The 18,072-nt window shown below is 41.5% G+C and overlaps 1 pseudogene; it reads right to left on the reverse strand.

Moving 5' to 3' along the window:
• Nucleotides 1-808: 808 nt before the first annotated feature.
• Nucleotides 809-1,583, reverse strand: LOC140342904 (PC-esterase domain-containing protein 1A pseudogene; annotated as a pseudogene).
• Nucleotides 1,584-18,072: the final 16,489 nt, after the last annotated feature.

An 18,072-nucleotide genomic window follows, 5' to 3' on the forward strand; every position in this document is an offset into this window, starting at 1 on the left:
GCAGTAACAGCATGAGGAGGAGGTGGTGGGCCCCGAGACGGAGCAAGGACGGCATTAGAGGTTGAGGCCATCACCAATATGGACAGTGTAGAAGCTGTAGCTAGTGTAGACATTGCTGTATAGGGGACTGCCTTTTCCTATCTGATGGCTGTAACTTTGTAAAATGCGGCATGGACAGCATTGGTAACTGGCATCTAGAGCTTGGTACTGGGCAGGCGGCAGCAGTAACAGCATGAAGAGGAGGCGGTAGGCCCTGAGACAAAGTGTGGACCACATTGTTAACTGGTATCCAGAGCTGGGTACTGGGCAGCAATAGCAGGAGGAGCAGGCGGTGGGCCCTGAGACGGAGCAAGGACTGCATTAGAGGTTGAGGCCATCACCCTTATGGACAGTGTAGAAGCTGTAGCTATTGGAGTCATGAATGGATGAACAAAATTCCCACTGTCCCTACAGTGGCAGTGGGCCCTGACACGGAGTGTGGATGGCATTGTTACTCCTCCTGCTCTTACTGCCTGCCCACTGCCCAGTACCCAGCTCTGGATGCCAGACTAGGCTCAAGCTCAACCGAGTCTTCTTTCCCCGCTGATTCCGCCAAGCCCGTTCCCTTTCATGTGGTTTCGCTACATAGTAGGTAGAGACAGATTGGAATCTCGTTCATCCATTCATGTCTCCAATAGCTACAGCTTCTACACTGTCCATATAGGTGATGGCCTCAACCTCTAATGCCGTCCTTGCTCCATCTCAGGGTCCATCGCCTCCTCATGCTGTTACTGCTGCCGCCTGCCCAGTACCCACCTCTAGATGCCAGTTACCAATGCTGTCCAAGCTCCGTCTCAGAGCCCACTGCCTCCTCTTCCTGCTGCACGCCCCAGGCTTGAGCAATATGAGCCATCAGGATGCAGGTATTCTTCCGATGAGCCAGCTGATTCGAGTGGGTGGCATCCTTAACCCTGAAACGCAGCTCGAAGCGTAAGTGGAAGTGCATATCAATCACATAAAATTTGTGCAAATCTGTGGCGCTGTAGAAATTCCCTTCTTAGATGTCCCAGTGCACATTAGAAATTGGGTACTCTAGCACTTCACCAGCTTTGAATCCAACAGGCATGGGCATGTTCCATATCACCAGACATTCGGGGCTCAGCACCTCGGTGAGCCGAATAAACAGGTGGTCCAGGTTGGTTTTGTACATTTCCAGTGATTGCTCATGATACCTGATAACATCCCATATACACGAGTTGATGATGGCAACGTCGGGCTCAGGTCCCTGTTCGAAGTCGGCCAGCACACTCTCTGTGTACTCTGAAGAGACACGGGTCAGGAAATAGAACCGTACAAGGTGGTGGTCAGTTCTGTAATGACGCAGTAAGTTATGCCATTGTGCATTTCACCCAGTGATCCCCCAACGTGTCGTTTGCAAATGACATCTCACCCTTCCTTTTGAGCTGGTTCTCAGTCCTGAACTCATCATTCTGCAGTATTTTCACAAGCTCTTTCTAGATGGATCTTTGAATGGAGTCTCCCAGGACGGCCACATACTTGTTGTGGAGAAGTCTCCGGACGTCTGCAGAGCTGAATAACGTCATGGCTCAATGTTGTCATCCAGGACCTCTCGGCTCCTGTTACACATACCGGTGTCTCCCATCTCATCCCCCCGACATATACAGAGGGTCTGCTGTCCCACTTCTCAGTTCCGGGTTAACATACACAGAAATTCAGTCCGATAAAGCGTGGTACCGATGGATGAAGCACTACACACTTGCATTACACACTTCGGGGAGTCATTAAAGATGCACTACACCCAGCTCTAGATGCCAGTTACTAATGACGTCCACATTCCGTCTCAGGGCCTACTATCTAGTGAAAGCACAGGAAAGGGAACGGGCCTGGTGGAATCAGCAGGGAAAGAAGACCCTGTTGAGCTTGAGTCTAGTCTGGCAACCAAAGCTGAGTACTGGGCAGTGGGCATGCGGCAGCACTAAGAGCAGGAAGAGTAGGCGGTGGGCCCTGAGAAGTGTGGATGGCATCGATGGCTGGGTACTGGGAGGAGGAGGCGGTGGGCCCTGAGACGGAGTGTGGACAACATTAGTAACTGGCATCTGGAGATAGGTACTGGGCAGGCAGCAGCAGTAACAGCAATAAGGGAGAGGCGTTAGGCCCTGAGACGGAGTGTGGATGATATTAGTAACAGGCATCTAGATTTGGCTACTGGGCAGGCAGCATCAGTACCAGCAGGAGGAGGAGTCAGTGGGCTCTGAGACCAAAATGTGTACGGCGTGAGTAACTGGCATCTAGAGTTGGGTACTGGGCAGGCAGCATCAGTAACAGCAGGAGGAGGAGTCGGTAGGCTCTGAGACCAAGTGTGGACGGCATTAGTAACTGGCATCTAGAGTTGGGTACTGGGCAGGCAGTAACAGCAGGAGGAGGAGGCCGTGCCTTCTGAGACCAAGTGTGGATGGCATTAGTATCCTTCATCTAGAGTTGGGTACTGGGCAGGCAGCAGCAGTCACAGCCGGAGGAGGAGACAGTGGGCTCTGAGACAAAGTGTGGATGGCATTAGTAACTGGCATTTAGATTTGGGTACTGGACAGGCAGCACCAGTAACAGCAGGAGGAGGAGACAGTGGGCTCTGAGACAAAGTATGAAAGGCATTAGTATCTGTCATCTTTGGGTACTGGGCAGGTGGCAGCATAAGTTACAGCAGAAGGAGGAGGAGGAGGTGGGCTCTGAGACCAAGTGTAGATGGCATTAGTATCTTGAATCTAGAGTTGGGTACTGGGCAGGCAGCATCAGAAACAGCAGGAGGAGGCGGTGAGCTCTGAGACCAAGTGTGGACGGCATTAGTATCTGGCATCTACAGTTGGGTACTGGGCAGGCAGCATCAGTAACAGCAGGAGGAGGCGGTGAGCTCTGAGACGAACTGTGGACAGCATTAGTATCTGTCATCTAGAGTTGGGTACTGGGCAGGCGGCAGCATCAGTAACAGCAGGAGGTGGAGGCGGTGGGCTCTGAAGCAACGTGTGAACTGCTTTAGTATCTGTAATCAAGAGTTGGGTACTGGGCAGGCAGCAGCAGTAACAGCAGGAGGAGGAGGCGGTGGGCTCTGAGACCAAGTGTGGACGGCATTAGTATCTGTCATCTAGAGTTGGGTACTGGGCAGGCGGCAGCAGTAACAGCAGGAGGAGGAGGCGGTGGGCCTTGAGACGGAGCAAAGACCGCATTAGAGGTTGAGGCCATCACCCCTATGGACAGTGTAGAAGCTGTAGTGTTTGGAGACATGAATGGATTAACGAAATTCACACTGTCCATACCTACTATCTAGTTAAGCCAAATTAAAGGGAAGTTTTATGGGTTATAGGATAGATACCAAGTGCTATCAGAATTAAATATCTGTATTTTGTGGAATAAAATACAGAATTTTTTATGGCTTTGGGGATATATAGCAAAGTGGGATCACAATAAAATATCTGTATTTTTGTAGAGAAATATTTTTTTATGGCCTTTTGGATAGATACCATGTGCTATCAGAATGCAATATCTGTATGTTTTGAAGAGAAATATAGATTTTTTATGGTATTTTGGATAGATACCAAGTGCTATCATAATTAAATATCTGTATTGTTTGGAGAGAAATACCAAAATTTTTATGGGTTTTAGGATAGATACCAAGTGCTATCATAACTAAATATCTGTATTTTTTATTGATAAATACAGAAATTTTTATGTTTTTTGTTATAGATTGCAAGAGGAATCTTAAATTATATCTCTTGCAATCTATCACAAAAGCCAGAAAAATTTCTATATTTATCCATAAAAAATACAGATATTTCATTCTGATAGCACTTTGTATTTTTTTTTTTTGAAGAAATACAGAAACTTTTATGGGTTTTTGGATAGATACTGATATTAAATTCTAATCCCACTTGCTATCAAAAAAGTAATAAAAATTTCTGTATTTCTCTCCAAAAATACAGATATTTAATATTAACACCTCTTGCAATCTATCACAAAAGGCAGAAACATTTCTGTATTTTTCTATAAAAATACAGATATTTCATTCATCAAAAAAGCAATAAAAAATTCTTTATTTCTCTACAAAAAATACAGATATTTTATTCTGATCCCATTTGCTATCAAAAAAGCCAGAAAAATGTCTGTATTTCTGTAAAAAAAAAAAAAAAACAGATATTTTATTTTGATTCCACTTGCTATCTATCAAAAAAGCCATAAAATTTCTGTATTTCTCTAAAAATATATAGATATTTCATTCTGATACCACTTGCTATCTATCACAAAGTCCAGAAAAATTTCTGTATTTCTGTAAAAAAAATAAATATTTAATTATGAATCACACCTCCGTTACAAGTGATATAGGCCTCAAAGTAGATAGAGGCAGGGGGCCCTAAGGGAGGTCCTCAGTAAAATAAATTAGCCAGTTACACAGCTTCATTGCAAGTTATAGGCCTCAGAGACAGAGTAGAGGTAGAGGGCCACGAGGGGGAGGAGAAGAAGGGCATGCAGAAGGCTGTGAACGTGATCTTCCCATCAAGGTGTCAGCAGGCCGTGCAGCAGTTGACGACTAATCAGTTCACTCTGCAGAGGGGGTGTTGAAGTCATTGCCGATCCAAGCCTTATTCATTTTAATAAAAGTGATTCGGTCGACATTTTCTGCGGAGAGCCGAATGCGCTCGTCACTCACTACGCCCCTAGCTGCACTGAACGCTCTTTCAGATAACACACTTGCAGCTGGGCAGGCAAGGATCTGAATGGCATGTTCTCCCAGCTCCAGCCACTGCAAGCTTGGATACCCAGTAGCTCAGTGGGTCCCGGCTTTGCAGGTTGCAGATGTCCCATGTAGAGCTCAGGTATTCCTGCACCATGACTGAGTAATGCTACGGAGTGTCATTGGCAATTGCTGCACGACTGGCGGCTTGCTTCTGCTGAAAAAAAGCCTGCATAGTTTGGCTTAGGCAACCTCTATCGCTGCTGCTACCCCTGCCTCTTAAGGTAGTTGTTTTGGCTCCCATGGCTGGTGGAACTGCCATAGGGATCGCTGGCAGCCGGAAAGGCTGAGCATAAGTCCCTTCCAAGCACTTCTTGGTAGTGCTGCATTTTAGGTCCCCTGTATTGGGGCAAGATGAGTTGTTGTATCTCAGGCTTGTAAAGTGAATCCAGTAATGTAGCAATCCAATAGTCGTCAAGTCTTTGTTTTTATTTGTTGTATGCGTGGATCTTTGGCTACACATTCCTGCATGAAGGCTGTCATGTGGCTCAAAGTTCCCACAGCTAAGGTAATTCTGGACCCACACTCCTGTGGCTCGAACAGCAGCACAGGGTTGTCCTCCTATTCCGCCTGGTCTTGCCATCCACGGAACATGCTGCCTTGTGTTTGGTTGGATGGATGCCATGTACCCTCTATATCCTCCTCTGCCCCTTCCTCCCCATCCTCTTCCACCTCCTCCTCTTCCTGGATTTGTGGTGCACTATGCCTAGTAGGCAAGCATGTCCAAGATAATGTTTGAAACGTCATCTCTTGCTGTAGCGTCCGCTCTGCGTCGTGTCCGAGATCCATCATCATCTGTTCCAGCAGGCATATGATGGGGATGGTGTAACTGACAAAGGCCTGATCCCTGCTGATCATCCTGGTCGCCTCTTCAAAAGGTGACAATACAGTGCACAAGCCCTCAATTTGCAGCCACTCTGCAGGGCTGAAGAAATGTAGTGTAGGTATAGGTCTGAAACGAACAGACTCTGCCACGTAATCCACCACCGCTTTCAGTTGTTCAGCCAGCCACTGCAGAATGTAAAAGGTAGAGTTCCAATGAGTGGCAACATCACAAATTAACCGGTGCACTGGCAGATTGAAATTTCCCTGTAAATCCACCATTCTGGCACTGGCTGTGTACAACTTTCAGTTGTTCAGCCAGCCACTGCAGAATGTAAAAGGTAGAGTTCCAATGAGTGGCAACATCACAAATTAACCGGTGCACTGGCAGATTGAAATTTCCTTGTAAATCCACCAATCTGGCACAGGCTGTGTACGACCGGCAGGAAATGCGCTGACAACTTTTGGCCTGCAGCAACAGTGTCTGGAGGCCTGGGTAATTCCGAAGGAAGCGCTGTACTATCAGGTTCATGACGTGAGCCAGGCAAGGTACATGTGTGAATTTCCCACAACGCAGGCCAGCCAGCAGATTGCAGCACACGACCTTGCCTGGCTGGAGTCTGTTGGGAGTTAGTCATATGTCCTCCTGCTCACACAGGGCACCTAGAATGGTTGCAGCCATGTGGCTGAGGGAACCCAGGTTTGGCAACCTCAGGACTGCGTGTCAACGTCTGAATTGTGCACCGAAATTGCAAACTGCAGGTTGTTGCTGGCGGTGAACAGACGCTGCCGAATGGGAGGTGCTGGTTCTCCACGGCAAAGTGTCCCTGGAGGAAGAGGTTGAGGCACACTAGTCAAAGGAGGAGGTGGAAGTGGAAGTCAAGTAGGAGATTGCATGGTGATGTGCTCTGGGTGGAGGTAGGTATGCAGGCCTTGCTGCAGCTACATCTTCCCCTGCTGCCAACAAAGTTACCTAGTAAGCTGTATAGGAAATATATCTTCCCACTTCATGCTTGCTCGACCAACTGTCGGTTGTAAGGTGCACCCTGCCAGAAACTGAGTGCTGCAGGGCCATGGACACATTGCTCTGAACGTGTTCATGCAAAGCAGGAACACATTTTTCTGCAAAATACTGTCGCTTGGGCATAAGCTACTGTGGGTTCGCGCAGAGGAATGCGTAATGGAACGCATTGGAGTCCACCAGCTGGTAAGGGAGGAGCTCTAACGCAATCAGCTGTGCAATTGCCGCATTGATTAGCTTTGTTTTGGGGTCATTTGGGCCATATTTCCTCTTGCGCTCCAGCATCTGGTGATGGAAGGTTGGATACTGCTAATGCTAACCACAGAAAGATTGGATGATGGGGTAGAAGGTGTGGGGGATGGGAATGATGCCTGGTCTTGACTGCCAGCAATGTGACAAACAGCAGCCAATCTGCGTTGGAGCTCCTGCTCACCGCTGGTGGAGTCTGAAAAAGGTAATGCTCAGCTACATGCCCCCCTAAATTGCTGGCATCAGCACGAAGCATGGGGAAACTTTGGTGGCAGAAGGAGGAAAGGCAGCGGAGGAAGATTGAGCAGTTTGATCTTGCTTCTTGGGCGGAGGTGGTCGCACAGAGCTCTGTGCTTTGACCAGATGTTCCCGCCAGGTTACCGGGTGGTGGCTTTTTAAATGTGTGCTCATGCAACTTATTCCAAGTTTGTTTGGGTTTTTGCCTCGTTTCAAGTGTTGAGCACACAGTTTGTAGATGACCATAGTGTTGTCATCACTATGAACATTAAAAAATGCTCACACGGGCGAACATCTAACTGGGCTGAAAGGTGCTCTGGAGTTGGTGCTCATGGTGGCGGTCCGCGGTTGTTGAGGCACAGCTGTGATGACAGCTTCCGACGATGGACGACTATGTTTTGCCTTACTGGTACGTGAAGACTGCTGAGTGTGGGCAGCCTTCACCCTCTTCCTCCCTCTCCCCCTTTGAGGGCGCTCTGCAACCTCCTCCTCCTCTTCTTCCTGCCTATGATGATCTCCTTGTTCGCCCCATGTCGGATCAAGGACATCATCATCATTATCATCAAAAGAGACAGTTTCCCTGTATGTGAAAATGCAAGTGCGCTGTGTGTGTGTTGTATGCAGAACTTTCCTTCAGTGGTGACGCTTGTAAAATGCAGCACAGTATACAAACTATATACTGCAGTATACACTGCGTCTGTGTCTGTCTCTCAGTACAAGTGTGATACTGTGCACGCAGTCAGGGAGGTAACACACTGACTATCTATCTATCTAACAGTGAAACACTCTACCTATCTGAGTACAGTAGATTTCAGGACTGCACCAATACAGTACAATCCAACAATCTATCTGACTAATAGTGTGAGTGTGACACAGTCTAAGTAAAGCACTTTTTTATACTTTGACAAAGCAAGCCAAGCAGCACAGAAAGGTTGTGATGCTAGCAAATCTCTGTCTGGAGTGGTAAATGCAGGCTTCCTGTGTGCAGTGACAGACAGCCAATCCGCTGCTAGAGAAGGAAGATTTAAATCTGTTAGCAGTAGGCAAAAGCAAGCAGAACAAAGAGCCCAGCATTGCCTTTACGCACTATGGTGCAAATTGATTTAGGGACATTGTTAAAGCAAAGCTTCTCAAATTTGTCTACATTGCACTTGCTTTAACCTCCTGGGCGGTTCATTTCTGTCCTGATTTATATGTCTAAAAGTGGTACATTGTTTTTCATGAAAATTTATTTTACAGTATAATATAATAGTATGAGTATAATAGCGTTTGAAACACAAAATCATGTCAAAATAATACATTAAATAAATTTAAAAAAAAAATTTAAAAAATAATTATACTCATACTATTATATTATACTATTAACCACCTGGGTGGAGGCTGAAACTTGCTGAAAGTATTTACATAGAAACAAGCATTACAGTGCAATCTGATTGTCATACAACATTGTATGACAATCAGATTAAAACTGAAAAAAAAAACACCTGTCCCTGCAGCTCCTCCGGAGACGTCTTCTCTCTTCTGTCTTCACCCGGCGTGTGCAGAAACGATCTACTGGGTTTCCCGGTGACGTCGATGCGGGCGGGAAATTCAAATCATTTTGTATTGGAATGAATACAAAAAAGCTGTAAGGGTCCAATACAAAGAAATCTTTATATATTATATGAGCTACTGTACAGTTATATTACTGTACATTATACACTTTTTTTTTTAAGATTTTTTTTTAAAGTTTATTATTAAATGTATTAAATATTTGACATATTACGGTGAGTTATGCCTAAGAATTATAGCCTACAATGTAAAATAAATTTCCATGCAAAAAATTTACCTCTTTTTGCATGGAAATACAGAGAGAATTAGAACGCTTGGCGTTAACATACGCGTCCCTCGTGTCGTGGTGAGAAATTTAAATATTTTGTATTTTTGTATACAAAGTCCTGTGCCTAATCCAATACAAAATAATGCAAAATATATTTATGTGGTTTTGTCTATAGGTATGTGACGTTGGACTATGTTTTAAAATTTACCAGGAGGTGTTTTAGAAAATTATATTACTATACAGTATACCAAATTATTGCATTTTTAGTATTTATTTATGCATTCTTGTTTAGGCTGATTTTTGTGTTTTTTATTTATTTTATTATTAAAGGTAATTATTTTTTTTTACATGATTGTGTGTTTCAAACTTTATTATTTTCAGGATATCCACTAGACCCTTGTTTGGACATATTTCGGTAAGTTACAGGTCTACAATAAAAAAAAAAATCATGAAAAACAGTGTACCGCTTTTGGTACAGAAATCCAGACATCAGTGAAACGCCCAGGAGGTTAAATACATTTTTATGAAAGACAATGTACTGCTTTTAGACATATAAATCCAGTGTATTGCATTCAATACAGTAATTTTGTATTGAATGCAATACAAAATAATTTGAAATTCCCGCCGCACCCCCAAACTAATGGTTTCACGCACCGACGTCACCGGGAACTCCCCGGTGACTCATCAGATGCAGAGGATGCCGGCCGGAGGAAGCGAGGAGATGGGAAGGACGAAGGAGAATGCCGGCAGATTAGGCAATGTTCTATTTACATATGGTTTTCACTGTTTTAGCTACCCCGAGTGTGACTCGGGGTTACCGCTTTCAGCATCTTTTTTTTACCGCTGGGGAGGTTAAAATGGGCAGTATGCACTGCTTACTTGTTTATACGAATATATATCAAGCATTCATTTCTTATTGTAAGGGACTTCTCTCCAGTGAGCATTAAATTGCGCAAAAAAATAAAAAAAAATATTCTCAGCACAAGGCCGAGTTGACCAGGGTATAATTCAAGCAGGGGCAAGCAGAACCTTAGTAAGGTTTTTCTGCCTCCTAGGGAGGCATACTGACATAAGGACATGAGTGGTTTAAGTGTCCCTTAAATGAAGCACAGGATGCAGACTTTCTTTTAAAATGTATCTTAACATGTGGAATGATGGTGAAGTAGATGCAAGACTTAACAACATGGTTTTGATTATATAGACTAAAACATTGCCTTCTCTTTGTAGTTTAGCAGCATTAGGAGTTGGTAATATTGACTATGTGCAGGAAAAGAATAAACCTGCAGCTCTTCTGTTCAGGAAAACAAAGCAGAGTCATGTTCACAAGGCCCAGAGTATGGCGAGACTTGCAGTTCCATATTAGGTGGGGGGGGGGGGTATCTACAAAAGGGGGTCCACAATGGCCAGGGCAAATAAGAGGAAGATGCATGTTTGTAAATGACAATTCTTAACGTGCACCTACTTCAAAAGAAAAAACTTGAGCTCAAGCTTGAGGAAGGAACAAAGAAAGTTTTGGGGTGAAAGAGCACCTATTGATAACGGGATTTTAAAGGTCACTCACTATACATATAATTAAAATTGTACAGAAAACATATAATCCAGTAAAACACAGGGCATTCCAGCGGATCTTCTATTGGATTGTCTTACATGAGGTTGCACCCACTCAAATACTCTACGCGTTTCGCAGATATATTCTTCAAGAGAGTGGAGATCTATGATTATAACAGAATTATATATATTCAATATGCCAAAGAACAATCAAAAAATATATAATTTAATATACATCCAAAATCATGCATATACCTGGTTTTGGTATGTAGCAACCTTGAAGAAAAGCTGGAAAAAACTTGAGGTAGGTATTTGGTATATAGCTGGTACACCTAATAATATAATAAATAGAGTTTCATTGTAGCAACACTATTCATAGTTTGCGATTCAAGATTGAGGGGTGAAAACTAGACAGGTTATTGTTTGAAGGGAAGGGGAGGGGAGAATAGAAGGCTTTTGAAATGGCTCTTGATTAAATTGCTTAATAAAATACAACCTTTATTGTAATAATATAAAACCAGATGAAGCAAATATTAAAATGATTTAATTGTAACTGAAGAATATATACATTTACAAATATGTCTGTCTAATACAATGTTAAATCTCCTGTACCAACGCGTTTCACCCCTGCAGGCTTCTTCAGGGTAAAACATTTGCAAGCTACAAACCCAAAATGAGTGTATATATAAAAAATTATTACAGAACCTCACTTCAGATGCCAAAAAGATGATGCATCCAAGAGAACCTATTTCAAATCCAAAATAAAACTGCACTTAGTGCACACCCCCATCCTCTAAAAAGAAGTATTCCTTTTAGGCAGTATCTTAGACTAAAACAAAACTGTACTGACGAAAAAGATTTTGAACTAGAATCAAAAGCTCTCCAAGACAGGTTATTATTACGAGAATATAGATAGCAAGAATTTGCTAAAAAAAGGCATACAAAGAAGCAAAAACTTTTGATTGTAAATCCCTAATCACACAAGCTAAGCCAAAGACCACATTAGAAACACCCAGGGTAATCACAACTTTTAATAACCAACACAAAACAGTATCAGAGATTCTATCCAAACATTGGAATATTCTGTTAGCTTACCCAAAGATTTCCAAATTCCTACACTCACATCGGAGCATAACGTACAGGAAACACCTTCTCTAAAGGACACTTTGGTTTCCAGACACTATTTAGATAACCAATCTTCCCAAATACACACAGAACCCCCAGGTACTTTTAGATGCTTGCAATGTACATGGTTGAAAGAACAGCAACAAATCAGACTTCCTAATAATCAACTACATATAATCAAACACCATGTGGACTGTTCCACAACAAGAGTCATATATTTATTCACTTGTGTTTGTGGAAGATTCTACGTGGGGAAAACCAAAACGTGCACTACGCAAAAGAATATATACAAGCACATTTATTCAAATCAATACAGGCAAAATGATAAGCTTTAATAAATCAGGCCCTTTAAGTCAATTGTCCAATTACTTTTGAGCCCCTGAAATGAAGTGATTGTGTAAAAAAAAGGCTTTAGTTCCTCACATTTTTATGCAATCTTTTTGTTCAACCCACTGAATTAAAGCTGAAAGTCTGCAGATCATCTGCATCTGAGTTGTTTCATTTAAAATTAATTGTGGTAATGTACAGGACCAAAATTAGAAAAAAGTTCTCTCTGTCCAAATATTTAGGGACCTAAATGTTGTTTCCAGAATCCGATATCTGGAAACCAAATACATAAAAACACGATGTACTTAATTATATTCTCAACCCAACTGTGATTGAGAATGTTAACAGAATAAGGAACTCATCGTTAACCTAATACTAACCTATGTAAGTTGGTTCCTTCAAATTGGTAAGTTGGTTCCTCCAAAAAATGGAATTAGCATGATTTTTGTCATTTTCTAAGTAAATCTGTCATACATGTCAGAACACATAATAGGATGGAATCCAGTCAGTTCTCAACCTTATACTCATGTTACCAGGAGCAATATCTTCTTCATTTTCCCCTCAAATTCTGATGCAACAATTATCAGGTTAGGTATAACAACCTTAATGAACACTGTACTTGCATGGTACACATGGTAATACATTACAACTCAGGTTACCCTATTAAACACAGATTTTATTTTCTATACATCAAGACAAACCTCCTGTTATAATACAGGTAAACATTAATTTCATTCAATTATCTATTATTCATTCAATTGTGTTATGTTCTACTTGTTATAATATATGTTATGTGCATGCTTGTTGTTGTATATAATACTGGTTATACTACAAAACAATAATCATGATACAGCAAGTGTGAGTCTTTGTGTACCCTGGGGAAGCAAATATGCGAAACACATTGGGAATGAGATAAATACTCACCACAATGTAACTAACACTTTCTTGATATGAAAAATTGGGTCTCATGATATGGTGTAATTAGCCTTTGAAATAGTTTTTTGCTTTGTGATGTCATATTGAATTTTTAAAAATTACCTAGAATAAAATATCTTTGTTTTAACAGTATCAAGTTGCCATAAAAAGCCTTCTACATATATTGTTCAATGATTAGGCTTGGCAACAAAAACCAAATGAACTGATATTGATTGCAGAACTATTGTTTGGCTCGGCATCCACTTCAGTAGTATTTTCTTAAATTATATTGGGATTGGTTCCTTTTTCTTAGATTGTTGTATTCTTAGGGTGTTAAAGCCCCTCTTTCTCCCAATCCCTCGGTAGTAAACATTCATCAATAATCTAAAGGGATTTATTAGGTTCTGACTGGGACAACTTCATGTCCCAGATAAAAGTGAATTGCCAATCATCGGAATTTTAGGATCAAAAAAGTAAAACTTTAATACAAAAACTCAAACAAATCTCTGAAAGAAAATCAACTCTGTATTGGCATATTCAATTTCTGCAAAAGTACATCTTGGAAAATGCAATTCAATGGGTCACAGAATACAAATGTTTCCTAATATAAAATATCCAGAACAGGTTAAAACAGAGTGGGAAGAAATGCTCACAAACTGCTCCGAAGCCCTAATGCACATTTTGATTATTTACTACAAAAACAAACTTATGGAAATAGATAAAGAACTTTTAGAAACTGTTACTAACACTTCTTCTTTCCAGCATAGATATAGCTCTCTTAAAAAGCACTTGGAAAAATTGAATATGGAAATGTACAATAAGAAGGAAACTAAATTCCAAAAAGATGAATGGGCATTTACTAAAAAAAGAGCATACAAATAGGATTCCAACTCCAAACGCCAAGCCCCTCCACCAGGTCATCCCTCAGGCAGATCATCCTCAGATTCCCAAGCCCAAACACATACTACACACAGACCACAAACAGATCACCCATCCCAGTCTCCAAATTACCCCGCGCCTCACATTCCCAAGCTCCCACCCCTACCTCTACACCCAACAGGGCACAAAAAGATCACAAAGCAATTTCAGTCTGGCCACTGTAGAAGTCAAAAGAAAACCTTCTTACACATCACCTTTTCCACAACCCAATCGTCACATCTGATGACGTAGTATCACAACTCAACACTCAAGTACTATCACCCATTACTGACCATCAACAACTGTTAGTGTCACCTGCAATTCAAATGGAGCAAATATCCACTCACATAACTACCCCACCATCTCCATCCCCACAAGACCAATCCAATTTCTTGCCCCTTTTTCTACCACTCCCCATTCCTACAACATCACTACCACAGCAGGGAGCTATTCCCAAAACTACCCATTCTTTTTTAGAATTACTACCTCACCCAACATCATAACAGGACCTATGGACAATTATGTCCTGAAACCTACCCAGGAGAAAAAAAATGAAATAATTAACCTTTCCTCCTATAACTTTAGCCAGGAGTAAAATACGCTATTGAAATTAGGATTGTCATTTTGTCTATCTTCAAACCTTGACAAATTCTAAGCCATTAAGGACCTTAACTTATTTATTAGAAATCTCACTTTAAAAGTGATGTTTGACAAAACGACAACACACAATCAATTATCTTTACCTGAAGAATATAGTGATTTCAATATTCAAGACTTTAAAAACTTAAAAACACTTCAACAACTGTTACTAGAAATTGAACAAATTGACAGTGAGACACATCAGTAGAAGGGTCCAACACATTCCCTTCTCAAGTACCTATGAGACGCCCCAAGTCCACATTTTTCCCTCAAATATCATTATATCCTCATTTACAAACCTTTTTTAATCTTGTAACACAGGACATTGAACCGATAAACAACTGAATTCTCAAAACTGAGGATAACTTAAATCCCTCACTCAGAAAGGCTCTTATGAACCTTAAAGAGAATAAAAACATCGTTATTAAACCATCTAATAAGAAAGTCAATATGGTGGTCCTAAACACTGACCATTATGAAAGAATCTGTTTTAATATCTTGAATAACCCCGATTGGTATATGCAAATTCCAAGCAGTATCATTAATTCCTTCTGGGATCAATATTATTCTATTATTATGTCAGCCTTTCATACAGGTACAATTAACCAAAATATGAAGGATTATCTATATGTTAAATATCCAGTCACTCCAACTTTCTACAATTTACCTAAAATTCACAAAGACCCAGTCAATCCCTCAGGACGGCCTATAATAGCAGGGATAGGGTCAATATCATCAAACGCTGGCGAGCTAGTGGATTCTTATTTAAGACCAGTTGTCCTTACCATTCCTTCTTATCTCAAGGACATAATTAATTTATTAAAGCTCACAACTGAACTACAAGCGCCTCCTAATGCTTTCTTGGTAACCATTGACGTGGAATCTCTATATTCCAGCATCCCTCATGATAGAGGCATCTCTGTCGTTTCGAAGTACATACAAGAATACTATTCTAAAAATAGTTCCTTTAACGAGTTTATTGTCACCCTACTACGATATATTCTAACGAAGAACATATTTACATTCAAAAACATCTAATATCTACAAAAACAAGGAGTCGCAATGGGCACAAGATGTGCACCATCGTATGCGAACATTTACTCAGGAGAGTGGGAAAAACAACTCTTCTCCAACCCATCGAATAGTAAATACCTTCTACATATTAAAATATGGAGAAGATGTATTGATGATATCCTCCTTATATGTACAGGATCGGAAGCCCTACTCAAGGAATTTTTCTGTGAGCTGAACCAACACATTCAATTTAGCTTTTACCATGTACTTTAACAAGACAAACGTTCCATTCTTAGATACATACCCTTACATCACAAATAAAGGCAATATAAATACGACCCTTTTCAGAAAAGACCCCGCGGGTAACACGATTTTACACTCATATAGTGTACACCCAGAACCTCCCAAGAGAAGTATCCCTCTGAGTCAATACATTAGACTCAGACAGAATTGTTCCAATGATGACTTTGAGACAGAAGCAAAAAGGTTACAAAAAAAGAATACTTGCAAGAGGTTACAGCAAAAATCTTCTCAAAGAGGCATATCAAACAGCTAAAGCAAAAAATCGTACTTTTTTGATAACCAAAACAAAAACTGACCTCGGATACACAGGTCAGATTGATCACCATGTTTACCAATCAACATAAAGTAGTTTCCAATATTTTACGGAAGCACTGGCATATTTTGTTATCTGACCCTAAGACCTCCAAGTTTTTGCAACCATACCCCTGTCACCTACAGAAAATCAATCTCCTTAAAAGACACTTTAGTTCGCAGCCATTACACATCTCAACAGCAAAGTGTACTACAATCATTACCACCAGGTATATTTCAGTGCGGTAAATGCCTCCAATGCCCATGGCTCAAAGAACAGAGAGAATTCTTACTGCCAAATAATCAGACACACCAAGTCTATAAACACATTGACTGCTCCACAACAGGGGTAGTATACCTTATTACCTGTATTTGTAAAAGATTTTATGTAGGAAAAACAAAAAGGACCTTACGCAGGAGAATATATGAGCATGTGTATTCCATTAATACAGGTAAAATGGTCACCCCCATTAGTTTCCATGTAGGAATTTATCACAATTTTGTCAACACAGTAATCTCTTTCTAGGTTTTAGAACATATTGCCCCTAACCCTAGAGGTGGGAATATAGACCAACTATTACTCTAAGCAGAAACAAAGTGGATTTCCACTGAAAAAGCTATCTCTCCACCAGGATTAAGTTATGTACTGTCCTTCAAATCATTTCTTTAAATTCTTTATTAACCCCCCCCCCCCCCATCCTTTCTATCCTTCCACTTATTATTGAGGTGAATTGTTTTAGTTTTTGTAGAATTATGATTATAGTTGTATGTCCTGGTTGAACAAGGTTATCAAATTATCACTGTATGTAATTTAATTGTATTGTATGGTTTGTATTGGTGATGCATCAGTTGGTTTATAATCAACAATTCATTTTTCTATATGCTTCATAATATATCAGTTGGTTTATTACCTTAACTCATCAAATGTATCAGAGTGTTCACCCCATTTTAATATATACAATAAACATGTACCATGACAACTATGTCTTAGCTTGACTTTTTGTATATAACTAACTAACCCTATGGGATGTCGTGCGATATAATATATATTAATGTAATTAACCCCCCTAGCGGTAATCCCGAGTGTGACTCGGGGTGGCTTTTACATGCAAAAACAGGAAGCAGGCAGCTGAAGTGAGGGACAGTGTTAGGAATCTCATCTGGCTATTTGTTCTGTTGGTGACCTATAGTGATTTTTTTGTGGGTGCTATACACCAGCTTTGTACCCCCAACACAAAACTATAATAATTAATCTGGCTGTTAGTTCAGTGGGTGACATATTCCCATTTTTTGTCTAAGGTACACCTGCACTGCATACGTGACAGGGAAATTAATATAGTTAATCCGTCTGTTAGTTCGGTGGGTGACATATTCCCATTCTTGGTGTGAGGTACACCTGCACTGCATACATGACAGGGAAATAAATATAGTTAATCCGTATGTTAGTTCAGTGGGTGACATATACCCAGTTTTTGTGTGAGGTACACCTGCACTGCATACGTGACAGGGAAATTAATATAGTTAATCCCTCTGTTAGTTCGGTGGGTGACCTCAGAGAATGAGGAGAGCATCAAATAAAGGACGTGGCCCTGGTCGTGGTGCTGCTGGTGTTGGTGGAGCTCCCGTTGCAGGGGGAGGACGTGGTCGATCTGTGCCAGCTACACGCCCAAATGAAACACCTTCCTCAGGTGCACGTAGGCGACAAAACGTTCAGCGTTATTTTGTAGGCCCGAATACCGGTGTACGAATGGAGAGGCCAGAACAAGTAGAGGCGGTAGTAGATTGGGTGGCTGACAGTGCCTCCAGTTCCTTCACATTGTCTCCCACTCGGTCCTCTGCTGAAAGTGCAGAGTTGGCACCTGCAGCCCATGGGCATCTGTCTTTCACCTCACCCCCTTGCAAATCAGCCAAGCAGTCTGAGCCCTAAGTCATGCAGCAGTCTCTTATGCTTTTTGATGACTCTGCTGGCAGGGTTGCTGTGGGCCGGCCCCATAGCCCTGCCCCAGAAGTGGAAGAGATTGAGTGCACCGATGTCCAACCACTTATGTTTCAGGATGTGAACAT

The sequence above is a fragment of the Pyxicephalus adspersus genome, chromosome W (assembly GCF_032062135.1).
Source record: "Pyxicephalus adspersus chromosome W, UCB_Pads_2.0, whole genome shotgun sequence".
In the NCBI taxonomy this organism is placed as follows: Eukaryota; Metazoa; Chordata; class Amphibia; order Anura; family Pyxicephalidae; genus Pyxicephalus; species Pyxicephalus adspersus.